The sequence below is a fragment of the Marmota marmota genome, unplaced genomic scaffold, assembly GCF_001458135.2.
Source record: "Marmota marmota marmota unplaced genomic scaffold, marMar, whole genome shotgun sequence".
NCBI classification, from domain to species: Eukaryota; Metazoa; Chordata; class Mammalia; order Rodentia; family Sciuridae; genus Marmota; species Marmota marmota.
Genome location: NW_026000026.1, coordinates 73,696,465 through 73,712,978, shown reverse-complemented (window position 1 = coordinate 73,712,978; position 16,514 = coordinate 73,696,465). Strand labels below are relative to the sequence as shown.

Genomic DNA, 16,514 nt, shown 5'->3' with positions numbered 1-16,514 from the left:
CACTCGTGACATAATTTCTCTGTTCATTTACTTGTTCAGCAAATATTTTTCATGGTCCTACTATGTGCAAGCCCTATTTCATAAACTCTTTGCTCAACGCAGAGCTTCCTGTTGTAGTTTCTACATTCCCTGATCCTTCTCACGACTCATCGCTTAACCCCAAGTTCTTGTCCACCAGGGATCAACTCAGGTTTCCAGACTTCCACCCCAACCCCAGCCAGCACTGAAGGAATCATCCCTCCAGGACCTCAGCTCTTCCTCAATAAATATTGACCTACCTATCAGCCTCTGGGCCATTTACCTCTCTTCAGTTACTCCAGTCCTGACTGGAGCATTATCAAGTCCACAGAGGCTAGGAATGAGGAGGAGTATCCCAAAACTCACTGTAGAAAAGCACAGAGTGAAAAATAAATCCCCATCTGAAAAACGGCCCCCACCCCTTGGAAGATATAGAAACCGGATTGCTGTTCTGAGGCTTGGAGTTGCTGACTCCCAACCACACATCCTTAGGTTCTGCTCTGGCTGCAGCTGGAAAGGAAGGAGACATTTGACACTAATGAGGTTTGGTTCTTGTCTCAGCTTCATATCATTTCTGCCAATGAACACTCTCCAGCCAAGCTCTGCTTCACTCTTCCTTGATTTTTTTTCAAAAAAAAAGGTGTGTGGCTCTTGCACTTGAAGCCCAGTTTCTATTAATTTTCCTTTCTCTAGTCTGCCTCCAAAACAAAAGAAAGAAAGAAAGAAAGAAAGAAAGAAAGAAAGAAAGAAAGAAAGAAAGAAAGAAAAAGTTTAAAAAGCAGAAGCAAAATTCCAAACTGCCTGTTAGTGGTGGTTTGGCGAGTGGCAGGTTTCTCCCAGGGAGAGAAAATATGTGGGTAAAGGGTTAAATATTAACGTGCTTCCCTGGACGGTCCTTTCTGCCCTGTTAATGGAACCCAAGTGCAAACCTTGGCAGGAATCGAACATTAGCTCATGACAGGTGTAGGCTTCATGCTGGCTGCTGCTGTATTTCCAGCATTAAAAAAAAAAAAAAAATCGGGGACATGGGGACCACTCCATGACACAGTAGGCTGGAACAGATTGCTTTACAGAGATCTCTTCTGGCTGAAATAATTCCCTATAACAACTTCCTTGACATGCTGTCAGGATGGCCTGTTTCCAAGGTAATGGCTGATGCCTGGGGACATAATAGACATCATCTGTGGCCTTCCAGAGATACAGTCGCCAGAACGACCCTGCTGCATTGTTGGAACACAGTCATTCATCCATTCACAGCTACGGCAACTAAACTGGGCCCCGCGTGACACACTCCGCAGCCTCCAGTTGATTCTACACCATAATGTTGTTCATTTTTTCTGTAAGTGTGGGGTCACAAACTCCAATATCTGAGGGAGTCCATTGACGAATCAGTGTGGGTGGCAACAGGGAGTCCCTGCCGGCTCACAGAGGGGCCACGTGTAGCTCTAGCTCCTGCTGCTCTGGAACAGAGTTCTTTGTGGATCTCTGCTGGCTGAAATAAATCCACAAACCATGATGGCCCGAGTATGGAGTTATATCCTCTCCCCTAGAACTGACGTCCACCAGGAACCTCAGAATATGACCTTATTTGGAAATTGGGTCTTTGAGATGTAATTAGTTAAATTAAGGTGAGGTCAGTCTGGATTAGAGTGAGCCCTAAATTCAACAACTGGACGACCGAGAGAAACAAACTCAGAGAGAGCAGAACCCTGTGAGTACACAGAGGCAGAGACCAGAATGACGTCATCTATAAGGCAGGGGGTGCCAAGGACTGTCTACTACTGAAAGCTGGAACAGAGGCATGGAACCCCCTGGCTGAAGAATGGGTGGGCTCTAGGACTTTTTTTCTTCTTTCTAATTTTTTAAAAATTATTATTTTACTTGCAAAAGAGCAAAAAGCTTTCAAAGAACCAAGGGAAACATGCTTATGGACCTCTCAATGAACCACAGGGCCCCAAGTCTACTCCAGCCTCTTTATCTACTCTACATTGTAGCCAGAAGGATGTTTTGAAAACTCAAATCAGACAATGTCACTCATCTCCCTGAAATCCCTTAATGATACCCTTCTACTTTTCTAAAGAAGATGAAAATCATTACCATGGCTCATAAGATCCTACAGTATCTGGTCCTTGTTTCCCCCACCCCCTGTTTTAGTCTAACTGGACTCCTCTAGTGTCTCTACTCCTTGTGTGCTCTTCACCTCAGGACATTCGCACATGCTCTTATCTCTTCCTTAAACATCTCCCCCACCCCTCACCCCCCCACACACACACACAAGTCACACATACACATCCATGTGTTCACACATACATACCCTCTTCATCTGGTAAATGGCTTCAGCTCTTAGGTCAGTCATCATTTCTTCAGAAAAACTTTCCCTGACTCCTCATCCAAAATTAGTGTTGTCCCTTTCAGACGTTGTCATGGTGCCACACATTTTACAAACCAAGCACCTTCCTCCAAATGTGTGTGAACACCCCTACTAGACTGTGAGTGCCATCCTTCATACCTAGCACGTGCCTGCCATATAGTACGGCCCCACAGGAGGGGGTCCAGTGCTGTCTCTCCAGGGAATTGCATGCTTGAAATGTTCTCTACAGTTCTTCCAACCCAGTCCTGGTTTGTACTTTCTCACAGTTACATTTCCATTTTGCACTGTTCTCTGATAGTCACGTCTGTTTAAATCTTCTGACTGTTGGCCACACTGCGGGCAGTGATTATACTATGTGTGTCACAGCATTATCCAATGTGTAGTATGGGTCCTGGTCACACTTAAGGATTTGTTGGGTTCTTAAAGACATAGTCTAAAACTTTTCATTTTAATAATGGTAAGAAGACCTTATACAGTTGTATGGGCAGAGAACGAGGCACAATACTCAGGCTGGACTCTGAATTCTGAAACCTGGGTTTGAATCCCCTTAGTGCCAGGCACAAGTCAGGGTTGAATAGTTTTAGGCAGGAGGGCTACCTTTTTGCAAGTCTAACTTGACTTTTCTGGAAACCTTCATTAAAAATGCCAGATTTTCATTCTCAACACTAACTAACTAAATGAATAAAATAAAATGCCAGATTTTCTACTGCATGGATTCCCATCTCTTATAAATACCTTGCTCAGATGGGTCTAAACTCCAAATCTTACTGGTCATTCTCAGATGGGGCAATCCCTCACCCCCAAAGAAATCTGATGATGTTCAGAGACATTTTTAAATTGTGACTACCTGAGCTGGGAAGGGCAGAAGGATGTCTATTGGCCTCATAGGTAGACCAAGGATGCTGCCAAACATCCTTCAATGCCCTGCCCACACCCCATCAAAAAATAAATAAAAATAAAATAAATTTAAAATGTGTATATATATCTCACAATTGTGCCATGGTTGAGAAACCCAGTTATAGACCACTGCAATTCACCACACCAAGAGTCCTGGATTTACATTCACAGACATCAAGTTACAAGTTTGGATCCCTCAGTCCCCGTGGCATTTCAATTTGCCTTTCTTTCAAAAGAGCTTTTCAACAATAACCAACGGGTTTTAAAACTTCATAGAACACAAAGAAGTATGCCCTGATCCAGACTAAATCTTTCATCTCTTCCATCCAGGCCCTGGAATTCCCAGTTTGGATCATTGACTTTCCAAAGGACACTGGCACCTGCGGGCTGGCAGGGTACCCCCAGGAGATGAGTTGTGCTTGCTGCCATCTTGTTTGTGGTGGGCGCTTCTGGAGTGAGTGGAGCACAGGAAGGACAAAACCTTCATCCAAACCAGGGTGTGCGCCGAGATGGCCTCCACTGTCATCTAAAGCTGTTCAGCCTTGTGGGACTGGGAACGCCACCCCTCCGTGCTCTGAGCTACTGCCACCAGGGAGAACCGTCACCCACCACACACGTGCTCATTCTTTCCCTCTGCCGGTGGGAACTCAGCCTCCGAGCATTGGAAAATGAGGTTTCCAGGGCTTTCTCTGCCCTCCACCACTGCTGCTTATAAGTTGGGGGTCTGTAAATGATCATCCATTCCCCCCTCCCCACCTGGCTTTCATACCACAAGGAAAAGGAAGAGCACCATGAAGGATCCCTTTGGAAAGTTACTGACTTTGCCACTGTCCCCAAATTTCTGAACGTATTTATCTGTTCAGATTTATGTCCTTTCCTATCTACCATCCTGGAAGCTGGAACAGCTCCTTCTGTCCTCCCGGTGTCCAGCCTCCTGTGCCCCTGACCCTCCTGCTCTCCTCCTTTGCCCGCCCAACTCCTCTTAGACTTGGTTCTGTTGTTCATTCCTCTGTGTTACATTTCTATGGCCTCCCTCTCACCACCAGTTTCCTTCTTCCAGGAATGGGAAGTGTCTAGATCTTTCTCATCCTACAATGGACCATTATCTGACCCCACAACTTCTCTGGCTTCCACCCAAACTTTCTCCTCCGTTTTTTGCCTAAGTAGCCTATGAGGACTGAGCTAACTTACTTCTTGTTTTAGTCAGCTTTATTGGTGCTATAACTAAAGAACCCAACCCGAACAACTGTAAAGGAAAAAAGGTTCATTTCGGGGCTCACCGTTTCAGAGGTCTTAGTCCATAGAGAAAGCTGGCTCCATTCCTTGGGGCTCAAGGTGAGGCTGAACTTCATGGCGGAAGAGTGTGGTGGAGGGAAGCAGCTCACATGATGATCAGAAAGAAGAGGATGTGGGGTGGGGAGGGAAAGAGAGAGAGAATACAATTGTCAGATACAAAATATATACTCCATAGCCACGCCCCCAATGAACCCCTTCCTCTAGCCGCACCCCACCTGCCTCCAGTTACCACTCAGCTAATCCCATCAGAGATTAATTCACTGATCAGGTGAAGGCTATAAGCCAATCATTTCTCCTCCAAACCTTCTTGCATGGTCTCCCACGTGAGCTTTTGGGGGACACCTCACATCTAAACCATGACACCTTTCATCCTTACTAAACCCACCATCCTCAGGCTTCTTCCCTCACAAGGCCATGAAGCGAGGCTCCTCAGAGTACTCACAACTCATCTCCTGGAGACTTGTCCCTTTTGAATCCTTCTCTCCCTGCACTGCTGCTGCATTGCCTGATGAGCAATGCCTGCAACTCCAACCCTCCTGGCTCTTGACACTTCAAGTTCTGCTTCTACCCCAGTTTCTTCTGTTTTATCTCCTGCATGGAGTTCCCTTCCTCCGTATCTAAAAAAACAATACCTCCATGACCCATTTCTCATGCCACCTCCTAAACACCAGTGGCTCCCAGATGTTCATCTGCAGCTCAGCCCTCTTCCCCCGACATTTTAAGCAAAAGTGTCAGATGGAAATGCCATCAAGGGCCAGGCAGGGAAAGTCAGTGAAGGAAAATGATGGTAGAAATTGAAGGCTAAAGGTAGGCATGGGAGGGGCGGCTGTATCTGTAGGTAAAGGTAGGCATGGGAGGGGCGGCTGCTCCTGTGCTCCAGCCGGTTGTCCACATGCAGGAATTCAGGACCAGAGGTGCCAGATTTTCCAATTTTCCCCAAAGTCAGAAACCCATAATCCTATTTGGAATCTCTCAAAGATTAAATATTGGTTCAAAGAATTTTAAATGTCTCTTAGGACCAAAGTCTGTCTGAGAACCATGTCTGACTATGGACCACCAGTCAGGGATAATGGATGGACTCATATATTCTACTAAGTGCCACTACCTTCATTCTGATGCTCGAAGGCACTTTAAACTGGACCCGCCCCAGACTATCTTTCCTCCAAACCCTCCTCTCCTCCTCCTGTGCACCGTATCTCAATTAGTGATGTCTTGTATCCACTCATCCAAGCCAGAAATATGAAAGCATGCATCCCCCTCTCTTCCTTTTCTTCATCTTCCATATTCATCGACATTACTTTCTAAATAAGTCTTGACTCTGTTTCTAGCTCTCTATCTCTAATCAGCATAGAAACCCTTGCAAGGGTTTCTAGGGATGGTCTCTCACACTTGACTCTCCCCGTGTATAAAGTATTATTTTGAGCAAAGCACTTAACCTTATTTCCTTGACAGTGATTGGTTTCAGGATGGGCCAATGACCTAGTGGGGCCCCGTGGGATGGGAGGGGAAGTTTGCTGGAAAGCTACTGGAAAATTTTTCCTTGCTAAGAAAGCCACACATAGAAGAGACGACTTCCTTCTGTACATGGTCATCGCTGTCTGGATATTGTTCAGGGAACGGCTGCAGCTAGCTTCTGAAGATGAAGAAAGGCAGCCTGCAGGCAGAGCCCACCATAGAGAGGGAATGGGGAGACAGCGGCATGGAGCCTGGGAGCAGTGACTCTGCTGAGGCACTGAATCAGCCACCTCTGCTCTCTCTCATCTCGGAGCTTATAGCTCCACTGGTTGTCTCTTGATGATTCGGCCAATAGGAATCAGGGCTTTATGATTACAGAAGCCAAAAGCATCCTGGCTGGTACCCTTGTCTCCTGCCTCCAAGCTAATGCGCCATCACTTCACGTGACACCTGACTGCCAGGGTGGTCCCTTCCGATGCTAATCTGACTGCATAGCCTTCTGCTCTTGGTTCCCAGTGCCTACAGGATAAAGTCCCGGGACCTTGGCAGAATACACAAAGGCTTCCATGCCTAGGCTCCTGCCTCTGCAGCTGAATCGAGTTCCCCTCCTTAATGCAAACCTTACGCTCCCTTTGGTCTGATCTGCTTGTAGTTCCCTGCATAGATGATGCTGTTTAACTCTTTCATTCATTGCACAATACATACAAGAGTCAACTCTGCCAGGAGCAGCTCAATGCATGGGGATACAGAAGGAAATAAGACAGATGAGGTCTCTGCCTTACTGAACGTTCCAGCCACTGTCCCCAAATCCGCAGCATTAGCTAACCCTTCTCTCTGGAGCACCTTTCCCTCTATCTAACACCTACCTTTCTTTTCTTTCTTCAGTCCAGTGTTTAGCCTTTGAGATGTATTTTTATATAGGTATTTAAAATTGTTTCCCAAATGTTTCTCATACATAAAGAATAGTATGTTCCTATAACTTCACCTAGATTCACTAATTATATTTGTTCTCTCCTCCCATATGCATACGCACACACACATCTCTTTCCAAAGAATCTAAAAGTAACTTATTGATATTATGACTCCTTATCCACAACCAGTTCAGCATGTCTCAAGGATAAGGATGCTGTCTTAGATAACCGTAATGCCATCATCAGCCACTCCAGATTAGGAACATACAATAGTTTATCTAATATGTAATCTAGATTCAAATTTTCTCAATTAGACCAAATATGCTTATGGATATTTTCCCCACCAGAATCTGACTTCTGATCTAAGTTCTCATTTCTTTCAGGAGCCTTCTTTGACCTCTTTCCACCGCTCACCACTGGATGCATCTAGAATGCCCCGTGCAGATTTGCTCTTACAGTATTAACCACATTGGTCAAGACAGTTAGTTAGATGGAATCCCATGCCATGCTCATCTCTGTATGCTCAATGCCTATTGCAGTGTGTGTGGCACGTAGTAGGTGCTCAGCACTTTTTGGCTGATGAGTGATTAAATAAATGACTGAAATGGAGACAAAGGCTGTGGTCTCGCTGCTGTTTTCTTGATTCCATATTTAGCTGCTTTTTACAGCCACTGATGTTAATAATGTAAGAGCAGAAAGTCCCATCTGTCAAATGGTGAGGAGAGGTAATCCAGATAGATAATTGTGACAATGGCAAGCAGCAACAATTAATGATATCCAGGGCCATGCTCATAGAGAGGCCTAACCCAGATATCTAAGAGCTTTAGTGGAGAAAAGCTACAGCCTTCTTACAGTTGTTGCAAATCTCTATCCTATGCACTATTCTATCTTCTAACCAGAAACCAGGACGGCTTCCGAGCAAAATGAAGAACAAACCCCACCTCTACCTAGAGCCATACTTTCTGGCAGAAGAAATGTGTCAGCACCTGTGTGGGGGAGGGGGAGCAGGTAATGATACCAGGGAAAGGGTCCCTTAACATTTCTTCCCTCTACAGGTCTCAAGTTAGAACAGTTGAGAACCATAGAGGGAAAGACTCGTTTTAAGTCAATAGCTGATACCATAATTAATATTTGGATCCAAATAATATGTCCATTCAACTGATGGCCATTCTCTCACCAAGGAGAGTATAGAAGCAGGATCAGGACCAACCAGGTCCCTCAGAAAGCCACTGGCCATTTGTGAGGAGTGGCCACTTGCTCTCTTCCCTACAGGACACATTTTTCTTTTCCAATTGGCCACAATGTATTTTACTTGATCTCTTAAGATTCCTGGGTCCACTAGGAAGATTTACTTTTTTTTTTTTATCTTCATAAGCCATTGAAACACACAGGTGTGCACAGTCTTCCCAGCTACCACGGGGCCTGATTTTAAGATAAAATCACCCAACCACCACACTCTCCAGCTGGGAACAGCCCAGGCACCTATTAACCATCAGGCACTGTGGATTCAAAAGTAAATATGCCGTCCCTCAAGGAGCTCAACATCCCCTGGCACAATGACTCTTAGAATTAATGAAGAATGCAATGGTAGAGATATGTGCAGTACACTAGAGACCTCAGAGGAAGGACACCCTCCCAGCTTGGGAAAAGTGGGTCAAGAAAGAGCTGACTGGTGAAGGCAGGCTGAAGATGGATAGAAATGAGAGAGGCAGATTAGGGGACATGCTAGAACGAGGCACAGAAGGAGGCAATAATGGGAATGCTCATCATCTTAGTGAATGTGGGGACAAAGTGGCCATTGGCCATATGTTGAGATGAGCCCCATGGTTTTGATAACACACTAGCACTAGAAGGCCAAAGGCTATCTCTAACTTGCGTCCCTGGCTTTGGATGATCCTTTTAACAGGACTCCCACCAAGGGTTAAAGGTGGAAGACATCCCCTGCACCCCCCCACGCACCCCAAAAAGCTAAGCCAAAATCCGGAAACGGCAATAGNTGCTGAACTGGAACACAGCTTACCGCCCCCCCCCCAAAAAAAAAAAAAAAACGAGGGAAGGTAATTATACCACCATCTATTTAGCTGCTAAAGAATTTACCATTCAAGGAGATAGGACCCTGCCTCACCAGAGGCGTTTAACAGTCCAACACTATCACATTACCCAGATTGTATAAAGAGCATGAATGATTTCCGCTCGCAGACCTCTAATGGAGGTGTCTCTTTACAAAGCCCCTGCTTCAGGCCAGCTGAATGCCTCAGCAGTGCCTCCGAGATCCCGCAGTCCTAATCCCTTTAGCAACAAAGATCTGTTTCTTTGCTTAGCATGAAGTAGGCCTCAGAGGCCTGTGTGTGTCTTCGCCTGTAGGCCAGAAGCCTCCTGTTTACAATTTCCCTATTCCTGTTTTTAATGTTGTTCTGAGAGCAGCCACAAAGGGCTAGTTTTGTCCAGCAGGAACAAGGGAGCTATTAGAGAGAGACGGAGGAAGGAAGGAAGGGAGATCGCAGGAGGACTCCTCGAGGGATTAGCAGACACAGCTGTTCCCGAAGGGAGAGGAGCTTGAGGCTGTTTATAATTTCCGTCACATTTACATTTTTTAATATTTTATTTCCTTAATTTTTTTTTTCTGATCAGTTTCCTGTCCACCATTGAGAGCATTCGTCTTGCTGCCATATTGGCAGACAGAGGGTACCTGTTTCCACCTATCTGGGTCATCTTGAGTGCTTTGCTTTAGTGCTCTGCTGCTCTGGTTTGGTGGTCTCTGGCTTTGGGGGAGGTCACAGACCTCTAGACCACCAGGTGCCTGAGGAAATCAATCATTAAAAAGAACGGTCCCACTCCTTATCCCATTTGTGCGCTTGCCGGGAATTCTCTAAACTGTATCCAATTCATTCAGATCCCATAGACATCTGTCTTTGCAGGGTCTCAAACCTGCTTTTAAAATGCATCTCATTTTTGTTTGCTGTTACGTATCTAACCAGTGTGTTGTTAAAGGTATTTACTGCAGGTAGAGGATCAGATAAGATTCCATATTTGGAAGATGCCTTATAACAATTGCTTTAAGAAAATTATGTATGGTTGCATCCTGCAAACAAATCACTTGTGTCACTTTCTGATTCTTGTCTATGTATATATTCAATTTTGGCACATTTGTAATAAAATCATAGGCTGGGCATGGTGGTGCACACCTGTCGTTCCAGCTACTGAAGAGGCTGAGGTGGGAGGATTGCTTGAGCCCCACAAGTTCACCATCAGCCTGGGCAACACAGCAAGACCCCATCTTTTTTTTTCCTTCTTTCTCTCTCTTTTTAAAAAAGATAAACATGACAGTAGACTATATTTTGACATATTATACATACATGGAGTATAACTTCCCATCCATGGTTGTACATGATTGGAGTTACATTGGTCATGTATTCATATGTGAACATAGGAAAGTTATGTCTGATTCATTCTACTGGCAAGACCCCATCTTGAAAAAAAAAATAAACAACAAAAAAAAAAAACCCATAGAAATAGAATTTTAGTCTTAATTTTCCATAATATTACACCATGCATACTTTTCTGTTAATAATTTGTCTCTCTATTAAAAAAAAAAAAAAGCTCCTTCTCCCACCTCTCTCCATGTTATGAATAGTAGAAACTTGTCTATTCTTCCTAGCTCTGTATTCAAACAATCATATGGGGGAAATCTTGGACTGGGGGTATCATTACTTATTTTATTAAAACACAATTATGTATTATCTATTTCTCTATGTTTTTCTCTCTTCATTTAACAAGATGCAGAAGACTCTGCCTTTAGTATATAGTGTTTTTGACCTCACGTGTTCTATGCAGGTCCATTTTGCTGAAGAATATTCTTTGGTTGAGGGTGTAGATGCCCATGTATATGGAAATTTCATTTTTATTCTGTTTTGTTAAGTTGCACTTTTTTTCTGGGGAACCTTAGTCAAAATATAAATGTCTTTCTCAAATGTCCAGTCAGCTCATCGCTGACCCTTTGGGCTTTCACTGCCTTGGGGTAAGTTTCCGGACTTGAGTGTCTTTTAGATCCGGCTGACCTACTACTACTGTTACAGAAATATTCCTCCTGATAGTCTCAAAAGTTAAGTACATGCAGTTTCCTTTTGCAGGGGCCTGGGATGTGAGCTAATCTTTAAGTAAAGGAGAGAAGGGACAGTGATTAACATTCTCCCAACTCACTCAGGGACAGCTGTTCCAAACCTTTCCTTCCTGCTCAAAGTCCTAACTAGTTTTCAAGAGGAACTTAAAAAAAAAAAACAACCTTAAAGAAGAATATGGAGTTCTTCCAAGATTGCTCAATTTTTCTTTCTCTAAAGTAAAATAGCTCAAACCATGTGCCAATCCAAATGCACTTTCTGTATTCAGCCTACTGGAAATGTGGACCGTAAGATAACATGCATGGCCTCTGGAATATTATTTTTCAGAGCTGACCAGAAAAAAAAAAAAGCCACAATTTCAGCTGCTCCAATTACCCCCAGGCTTTTTAAAGAGGAATGCTAAGGATATTTTAGGGAACACAAGCTTCCAGAAGCCCATCCTCTAATGGCCCCTGTCATATGGGCTTCTTTGGCAGAATTACAGATTGGAGGTGGTGATTATTGTTTTGGTGATAACATGCTTTTGGGGGTCCATTTTTTGATGAAAGAACTTTGAAATGATGTCTTCCCATTCCAAGTATAAATTAAAGGCTCTGTGAATTTAACTAAGTGCTTTTATTAAAAACCTGGAATTACCCAATATATTCACAGCCTTTAAGTTATGAATGTTATGATTTTATTAGTCTGTGTGAAGGTCATGCCCTCAATAGGGGAATGAGCTGTCTTTCTCTCTCTGGAAATGGGGTTTCTTTGATGCAAGGTGGTGGGGGTCATATATAGGATCGTGTTGGAATATGGGATCTCTGCCTAGTCGTCCAAGGCAACGGAACAAACCCTGACCATCAGTGGTGACAAACATCACAGTGCAAGCTTCTTAGGTTCCTGAAGATGACATCAATGAAAATACAGATGGGAAAATGCACAGAACCCTTTCATAGCTTTATAGTATATGTCAGTTTGCCCAACTCCATGTTTGTGTGTTATCTGATCCAATGCTAAGAAAAAAGGAAGATGGAATCTGTCCCTTTTACTCTCTTCCATTTGCCATTACATAATCTTTAAAAAAATTAATCAAGAAGATAAAAAGAAAATTTGACAAAATATTAATTTTTTTTCAGGAGGGCTAGGGTTGTGGCTCAGTGGTAGAGCGCTTGCCTAGCATATGTGAGGCACTGAGTTTGCTTCTCAGCTTCACATATAAGTAAATGAATAAAATAAAGGTTCATCAACATCTAAAACAAATATTTTTTTAAAAAAATTTTTTTTCAGGACTTAATAAAAAACTGCCTTTTTTGGCAAACAATGAAAATGAAATAGCACAGAATCAAGTTACGTCAAAACAAAAGTCAACCTCCTCTAAATTACATTCCTAGTAATTATAATTTATGTAATTATTATATATTGCAATTAACATTGAAGTGCCTACTCTTACACCTAGATAATGATAAGTTCTAAATGATGCCAGTCAAAAAATGAAAAAAAAAATTCATTTTGTAACTATTTTTTCCATGGGTTTATCCAGGTGGTGATTGGGAAGAAAGAAGAATACCGATAGGGGTCCAGAGTAGGGGAAATACAGCTGAGCTTCTGGAACCCTCCCTGTTTCACTCCAACAATTCCTCTTTCACCACCTTAAATGTTCATATTGTAAACATATTCTACAGCCCAAGAGACCATACTGGGGGGGAGGAAGGTAGAAAGGAAGCATTCTGTTGCTGCTGAAAACTGAAAATAACCATCTATCTAGAGGACAACTCATCCTTCTGTAGGTCTTTTGTTTTGGGTTGCCTTCCTGGTGCTGGGGATGGAACGCAGGGCCTCACACAGGATAGGCAAGTGCTCTCCACTGGGCTACACTGCCGTTCCTGCAGTAGCTTTAATGCTGCATTGACTAATAGTTCTGGGGCCTTATGTAAGCAAAACTGCCCCAATGGCTAAGGATGAAATTTTGAGACAGTATATGACTCCAAATCATCCAGATTTTGACTTTCCAGGAGTTGACGGTGATTAGAAAGTATTTTTTTTCCCCATGTTGAGTATTAAGAGAAAAATAAAAGAAGAACTTTATCTATGTTACAAATTACCAAGAGCTATGAAAATAGTATTCTGTAGGAAAAACCAAGGTGGCCACCCATACAAAATGGGACCTTTGAGTTGCTGACAAACCTCACTCGACCACATCATCGTCCAACAAATTACATTTATGTGGTGAAAGAATCACAGGTCTTCCTTCCTCATATTGATTGTTCCCCCTTCTTCATTGTGATAAAACATTCTTTCCTTGAGTTTTAACCAGTGACATGGTGCAGAATTAGATCCACATGTGCTGATTTTTCCATTCTATTTTCTAGATGTTTTTTATTAAGAGTCTGAGGAAAAGGGAACTGAAAGTCAGTCCTGGATTGCATATATCAACCTCATTAGAGGATTTTTTAAAAAAAATATTAACAGATATTCTAGCCTTTGTAACTACTGACGTGCTGAAGTTACGGAGAAATATCCATCCTAATCCCCGTTTTCATTTGCTTCTAACTTTCCAATAATGTATCCTTCTGGGCTGAAACTTTCCATCCTTCGTTTCAGCTCAAAGGTAAATTTATTTTGGAAAGTTCACACTAATTTAATTCAGGGACTTGGAAGGATGTGAGAGTAAAAATATACCCTCTCCTGCTCTACAAATAAATGTAAGACTTCGTTCATAGATAACTCTGGAGCAGCTGAATAGCGGAACAATAAACAGGTCTCAGAAAATCGCTGCCGAAGCAGGTTGAAGTAATTAACCACACATTTCCTGCACGCACTGAACAGCTCAGAGTTCCTGGAGCAGAGGGGGCTTCGGTGATTCCTTTACCCAGAGCCTGCAGGCCTCCTCCAGGGCAGGTGTCTGCCAAAGCAATTTTCAAGAGGCAATTTTCTTCCTATGAAGCGGTCCATCCTGGGGGGTGGTCACAGCAATGCTTCTCCTGGCAACCCACTGCCACAAAGTTTTGATTAGCCCCCCCCCAAAAAAAATCCTTCATAGTTTGGGGCTGCTGCATTTATAGGGCTGTCTGAGGCCCCAGAGCTTGGTGGGCCTTGGTGGTCCATTTTCTTCGATCCCAGGTGGAAACCTTAAAGAAGAGGTAATCACCTGACACAGAGCCACACACAGAAGCCCCTTGATGTCCAATTCCTGACACAGCTTCCAAATTCAGTCACTTTTCCCCTTAAACTGTGACATAAGAGTAGTACCAGCCCAGAGGCTGGGGAGGCTAAGGCAGGAGGATCTTGAGTTCAAAGCCAGCCTCAGCGAAAGCAAGGTGCTAAGCAACTCAGTGAGACCCTGTCTCTAAATAAAATACAAAATAGGGCTGGGGATGTGGTTCAGTGGTCGAATACCCGCAAGTTCAATCCCGGTACCCCCCACCCCCCCCAAAAAAGAGTAGCATCAACAGCAATCCCCAAGCAGTCTGGTCTGCAATGGTCTCCTTTCTCCTTCCTCACACCCATATTTTAATAAAATTTCCTAAGAATAACTATTTGGATTGTCTTTTTTCTGTATCTTATTTGTTTTATGGTGGAGTTGCTATGAGGCAAAAAGAAACAAACAGTTCTTTTTTAAAAAATGCAGGACGAAAACAATGCAGGGGGAGAAATATGTGTGGAAAGGCCACTATCTGGATATTAGGCACCTCTGGAGGAACTGGGATTAAGCTGATATAAAAATTTCCATGTCTTAAAAACTATCCTAACTTTTTAAAGTAATAAAAATCTGGTTATAGACCTTGCAGTGGAAAAATCAATATGCTTTAATTCCTTCTAAAAACTTGGGTCATTAAAATAGAATCCAGGCAGAAGAGGTCGGCGCACTGGCATCCTCTCACCTGTTTTGAATTATGTGGTTCAAGCCGGCATGCATTTCCCCAGGGGGTGTGGAATCTTCTTCCTTCAAGAACATGCTAAATGCCCATCTGTCAGGAACGGTTTTGGGGTACTGAGGTGTAGAGATGGAGAACAGAACAGACCCTCCCTGGAGACTGTGGCCTGTGCCAAACACTTTTGTCCCTGCTGGCTGCATGTTCTCATTATCCTTGATCAACGGCCCCCTGTGTGGCAGGCAAGGCCACCCACGCTGGGGACACAGCAATCCATGTCCTCAAGAAACTTGTCCTCTCCTAGCAGAGCCAGATACCCAAACAGACCACTCCAGGACAACACCACCCTGTGAAAGTAGAATGTCGGAGGGAGCCCTAGTCTAACACCGACTATTACCAATGCATACTAGAGGGAAGGAGCCATTGCGACCCACCTCCTGTGCTCCTGGGGAATTGCGGGGTATAACCTGGTACTCACCTAACAAACAGCCCTGATGTTACTGAGTGATTGATGCCCAAGGTCACAAGGTGATGAGGAACAGAGATGGGGTTTGAACCCAGTCTACTCTGATTCCAAAGTCTATGCCAAACAACATCTCAAGTACTGGATTTTCAATGCCTTCTCCAGTTCTCTTTACTGAACCTTATTTATTTGTACTTCTCTTAAGGAAATTACCTTAACCTGGATGTAGAGTCATTTGTATTACTTATCCATGTTACTAGACAGGAAACGTCAATGGTAGTAATGGCATCTCTGAATAACATGAGTGTGTAATATGATTTTTTTAGATAAGGCATGCCTCTCTGATGAGGTGATGGTTAAGCAGATGCCTGAAAGCACTGAGAGCAAGCCCTGAGGGTTTAGGGAGTGGGCTGGGATGTAGTCCAAGCACTGGGCACGTCTAATGTGCAGGCCCCATGTTATGGCTTGAATACGAGTTTTCCTCCAAATCCCCTATGTATGTTAATACAGGAATGTTCAGAGGTGAAATGGTTAGACTATGAGAGCTCTACCCTCATCATTCCATCCTAATTTGGATATACCAACTGAGTGGTGACTACAGGCAGGTGGGTTGTGTGGGAGGAAGTTAGGTCCCTGGGGACGTGCCCTTGGGGATTATATCTTGCCCCCCTGGCTCTTCCTTCTCTCTCTCTCTCTCTCTCTCCCTCTCTCCTGTGATGTTCTGCTTCACCTCAGACCAAAAGCAATGGAGTCAGCCAACCATGGACTGATGCTTTGAGCCCAAATAAACTTTTCCTCCTCAAAGTTTTTCTGTCCAGTATTTTGGTCCTAGTGGTGAAAACCTAACTAACATACTTTATGTCAGAGGGCAAGTTGGAAAAACAAAACCTCCTCCCTCCTTACAGAGCATTTTGCCTTCTTACTCTGCTTAAGTTTCTTCAAAGCATTTTTTGCTACTTGACTTTATATTTGTGAATTTCTTTACTACCGTTTACACCTCCAGCCAGGTTATAAGCTAGAACAGGTACAGCATATGGAAAGAACTCCCTATACTTTTGTTTAATGCCCATTATTTGGATTTTCCTATTTTGTTTATTTTCATTAAGCAATTTATATATAATTACCAAGCTA

General features: G+C 43.5%; 2 long non-coding RNA genes across 5 annotated transcripts in view; both read right to left on the bottom strand.

Annotated features, from left to right (window-relative positions):
- The window catches only part of LOC125619113, a 59,890-nt gene extending 55,251 nt beyond the window's left edge, over positions 1 to 4,639 (bottom strand). For both annotated transcript variants that reach the window (XR_007350610.1, XR_007350608.1), the window contains exon 1: positions 279 to 4,639. This is a non-coding gene — a long non-coding RNA (uncharacterized LOC125619113). The remainder of the gene's footprint in view (positions 1 to 278) is intronic.
- Positions 4,640 to 4,817: 178 nt separating this feature from the next.
- Positions 4,818 to 16,514, bottom strand: part of LOC125619112 — a 138,288-nt gene continuing 126,591 nt past the window's right edge. For all 3 annotated transcript variants that reach the window (XR_007350607.1, XR_007350605.1, XR_007350606.1), the window contains one exon: positions 4,818 to 5,199. This is a non-coding gene — a long non-coding RNA (uncharacterized LOC125619112). The remainder of the gene's footprint in view (positions 5,200 to 16,514) is intronic.